The sequence below is a fragment of the Lynx rufus genome, unplaced genomic scaffold, assembly GCF_022079265.1.
Source record: "Lynx rufus isolate CCGP_SWC_20201006 ecotype Redwood Valley unplaced genomic scaffold, mLynRuf1.p SCAF_1, whole genome shotgun sequence".
NCBI lineage: Eukaryota > Metazoa > Chordata > Mammalia > Carnivora > Felidae > Lynx > Lynx rufus.
Genome location: NW_025814823.1, coordinates 167,538,150 through 167,542,963, shown reverse-complemented (window position 1 = coordinate 167,542,963; position 4,814 = coordinate 167,538,150). Strand labels below are relative to the sequence as shown.

Sequence of the window (4,814 nt, the reverse complement as noted above, 5' to 3'; positions counted from 1 at the left end):
AGATGAGGATCCTACTGTTAAAAGAGAAATAGGAATAGGTAAAGAAGGCAGAAAAATAACCACTAGAGACATATAAATGAAAGACAAATGAAAGAGCAATATAATATAAAAGCAGAGAAGAGAGTTTGCTAAGTAACTTTGCTTTGACTTTTTAAGGCTCCTTCCTGTAGACATACCTTTGCATGACTGTGAAGGATTTATATACCTATATATTGCTACTTTGTAATTTTTAAGGGATGGTCACTGGACTGGCCTACTGTAAGCCTAGGGCAAAAGAAGCATGGAAAGGCATAGGGCACATTTTGGGTTAGGTATATATTTCAACATCTATCACATATTTGTTGAGCATCTTTGATATGCTAAGCATTGAATAAAATGGGTAAAATGGGAGATGGTCATACTACTAGCCATAACACAGAGTCATAGGTGCCCTGATGTGCTTTGGGGATGCAAGGCTGGGGTTGATGAATTTGGTTCCCCTGAGACGATATGTCAGAAGGTGATATCAAAGCAAAGTAAATTTCAAACAGAGAGTGCACAATGAGCAAAGGCAAATAAGCGCATAGATGGGAAAGAACTGAGGAATGGTGAGAGGTCATGATTGGCTACTGGGTGATGAGGCTGGAAAAGGGAGGGCCTTTTGGACTTGTTCTGTAGCACTGTAGCTCTACTGAGGATTTTAAAAAGAGGAGAGACAAAGATCTCTGCTCTGGAAACATGGTTCTGGTAGACTTGAGGAGGCAGAATTAGATATGGGAGAAACAGGAAACATGGAGAACCATTAAAAGACTATTGCAATTGTCAGGTAAGAAATAATGAGAGCTCAGTAAGTAGAGTGGTAGATATAGGAAGGATGGAGGGAACATATATGAACATGTTTTAGAATTGGAAATGGTAGAGTTCTCTGACAGACTAGATGTAGAAATGAGTGGAAAGCTTAAGAAAATTCAACACTGCTGCCTAAATTTGAGAAGCCATTAAAGGTGTAGGGCATGAGAAATTGGTATTATATATTTAGATTATTATCCACTACATCTAATCTGGGGGAAAAATTGCCTTCAGCTTCAAGGAATATCCAGAATCCAACTGCTTCTCATCATTTCCTCCTCTATTACTCTAGAGCAAGCTACTCTTCTCTTTTGCCTGGATTATTACAACGCCTTCTAGTGTCCCTGAATCTACCCTTGGCTTTTGATAGTCTTTTCTCGATGCAATAGGCAAAATTATCCTGCTAAAATATAAGGGCAAGCATCTCCTCTTCTCAATATCATTCACTAGCTTTCTACCTTCCTCAGAGTAAAACCAAAATTCTGATATAATCTACAAAGAATTGTCCAATCTGCCATCCTTTATGTTCCCCTCTCATTCACACATCCACAACCACACACCCATTCCTGCCATCTGGCTCCCTTAGCTACAGCTTCATTGGCTTCCTTGTGATTCCTATAATAGAACAGGTATATTTCTGCCTCAGGTCCTTTGCACTTGCTTTTGTCCCTGTTGGGAATGCTCTCTCTTGGAAACTTGTATGGTTCTGCGGTTTCACTTTTTTTCAGGTCTTTACTCAAATGTCATGTTTGCAGAGAGGCCTTCCCTTGTTATTCTACTTCAAATGTAAGCATGCCTTTCTTCCCCTTCTGTACTTAATTTTGATCTTTAGCACTTTTCATTGTTTCACATTCTTGATTTTTACTTAATTACACCTTGTTTAATAGGCTTCATGAAGGTGGGATTAAAAACAATTTTTTTCACTCTAGCAGGCAACAATGTTATTCATTAGAATTTCTCCAAAACACTTTCAATAATATTCAAGATACATTACATAAATAATAAAGTAACAACAAAATTATTATTGCTTTTAAATGTTGAAACTGGGATTGTAGAAAGAGTTTTGAGGACATGTATTATAAAAAGCATGGTCAGGAAATGTGTTTCTTAAATGAGGTAAGGAGTTGAGGCAGAGATCAGCCATGCCATCTCTGTGAATTCCAGATCTGCATTGGGAGGCTGGATGTACATGGTTGGTGAGAGGGCTGTAAGTCATTGAAGGACTCAAAGATCTCCTTATATTTATATGTCTTTGAGACAGTAAGAAGGAAGTAATTCTTGCCTGTTCTCCACTCTAAGCCATGACACTGAAAATCATATGGCAACATACATCATCACTCTCCTAACATCTCCAAACAATTCACCAATGATGTAACTATAAACTGTCAGCTTTGGAGAAATGTGTTTTAGACAACAATGGAAGTGTATGTGGAGAACATTATAATTACGTAACAACCGAACTAAAGAATTCTAACAGTGAAGAAGGTGAAGATAATAAACACTTGGCTGTGCAGATATCACGATCACAAAAGTGGTTCTCTCAGGGTGAGACTCATCAATTGCACTTCAGGATGTGCTGACCTCTGCAATTTCCCCAAATGTGGGAAACTTGACTGCATAATCTGTTAGTAGGAGACTGCGTTTGTGCTCCTTAAGAAAACAAAAACAAAAACAAAAACAAACAAAAAAACAGGTGAAGATAATAAAGTCAGTCTTAGGAAATGCATGATTGATTCATCCATTTGTCAACACTGATTGAATCTGTCCTTTGTGCTAGGCACTGTTTGGCAGATAGGGATGCAAGATTAACAAAAAATAATGCTCGTTGAAGATAAAGCTCACACTGTAATTAGCATCACAGGCAGGAAAATGAATAATTATTTCACTGTATAAAACACTATGACAGAGTTATACAAAAGATGTTATGGGAGGCAATGAGAAGAAAATGTCCGATCACAAAGTCTTTTGTTTGCAGAGATCCAGGATGCAACTTTGAGGAGAAAAGCAGTATACAAGGTTTTGTGCATATATTTATAGTAATAATAAATGTAAAAATAAATATAAGGAAGCATAAGGTTAAACTATTTTTTATTAGTCAAATTGATAGTTGAATTTAAAGATGATGCAGCATTTTTATAGATGATTGTGTGTTCAGCAGTTGAAAATCTGAATCTAAAGCTCAAGATAGATGTTGGGGCTAGAAAGCAGTATTTTGATGTAGATTTATAGGTGATAAAGTTATGGAAGTGAATACGATTACCCAGAGAACAGAGAGGAAGATGATCCAATATCTATCTATCTATCTATCTATCTATCTATCTATCTATCTATTGGATGGGTGGGGAAGAGAAGCCTGTGACAGAAATGGTGGGAAAATATCGAGGGAGTTGGAGCCAATCCAGGAGACCCATTTTGAATATCAAGGAGGAAAAAAGTTGGAGAAGGAAATTTTCAATCCTATCAAATGCTTTGTAGCATCAAATGAAAAGACTGAAATGAAATATTACTAAAAGAAAATACTGCAGATAGCTTCTTTAATTGATGGGTAGATTCAAAGTTTTAAACTGGTTTTATTACTCTTTAGAATATTAGGCACCTTCATACCTACAAAAAGTAACTCAGGAACTAGAGAAAAAAAAATCATCAAATATAAAGTTTCCATTGTAGTCTTTCCATTGTATCAGCAAACACATTACCTGGTTTTTATTAGTCCAATAAAAGCTATGGCTTTTTCAAAAATTCAGGTTTGGATAAAGTCCACATGATTTTTGGATTTTCAAAATCTATTCAATAAGACCATAAGGACGGTATAGCATGGATCCAATTTTATGGTATCTATATGTTTTCTCCAGGTCACTTGTTTCTTGCCCTCTTCTTTCCTAATATTTCCTATAGAGTTTCTCTGTGGTTTTCAAAATCCCGCTAGCATATTTTTGTCATACCCAACATTCATCTTATTGTGGGCTTAGATATTTTTGGAAGATCAAATCACTGAGCCTAATAAAACACAGATAATGGCAGTTTAAACTATGTGGTACATCCATTTCTTAATGAGTTTAGGGGCCACACTGTCTGGTAAATGGCAGAGCGGGCACTAAGGCAGATCCGGGCCGCTGGTGGGCATCAATGTGATTACTGGCTGGAAGAAATGTGGATGAGTTGGTCTATGTCTAATCCTTTTGTGGCTTCCTGTGTGACACACTGTAATGAAAACATCACCGCAAATTACAAGAATTGTCAAAATGGGCTACCAGAAGATTTTTTTCACTCTAGAGTTTGCTGACCAAAAATGTACAGTGTGTTGTGTTATATCTGTATGCTGCTCTTACTCAGCAGATGTACACAAGAGCTGAGCAATTAAGACGTGGTAAGAAATCTTTGAAGTCAATGGATTGGGGGTCTAGCAGATAAGTGTTTCATAAATGCAAATATAGAAATAGGTTGAAAGTCAAGTTTCACTCCTAGGGCTAAAACTCTTATTTACTTTTGAATGCTAGGTATTCAGTTTATTAAAGACAGTTATACTGTTTCTATACTTACTATTTGTGATTTTGGGTGATTTAACAGTTAAAAACACAAACTTTCTTCTATAAAACTATTTAATCATTTAGGTCCTTCTAGGAAATTTATATATAAATACATTAATTGTTTGCTTGGGCCATGCAATGTAGGTTAAAGTTCTTAGGAAAATTAAAAGATCGTAACCGATTCACTATTGAAACCACACAACTAGAGTAATAAGTGTTTTTAGTGATTTTCTCACTTACTCCTCCCAAGAGCTTTAGAGATCTGTAGTACTATCTTCCCATTTTACAGATTAAGTATCAGAGACAGGCACACACAGGCAGCAAAGTCAATGTCACGATTTAAACCCAGGGAGTCTGACTCCAGAGCTCATGACCTTGGCCACTCAACTAGTTTTTGCCTACCTATGCATACTTTGTGCTGCCATGTACTTTATCTCATTTGAGTTTCTCAGCAGTATG

At 36.6% G+C, this 4,814-nt stretch overlaps 1 non-coding gene across 1 annotated transcript; it reads left to right on the top strand.

Moving 5' to 3' along the window:
* The first annotated feature begins 2,322 nt into the window (after positions 1 to 2,322).
* LOC124523707 (U1 spliceosomal RNA) lies at positions 2,323 to 2,481 on the top strand. Its single transcript, XR_006965083.1, has one exon. It is a non-coding gene; the product is annotated as a U1 spliceosomal RNA (small nuclear RNA).
* The last annotated feature ends 2,333 nt before the right edge of the window (positions 2,482 to 4,814 follow it).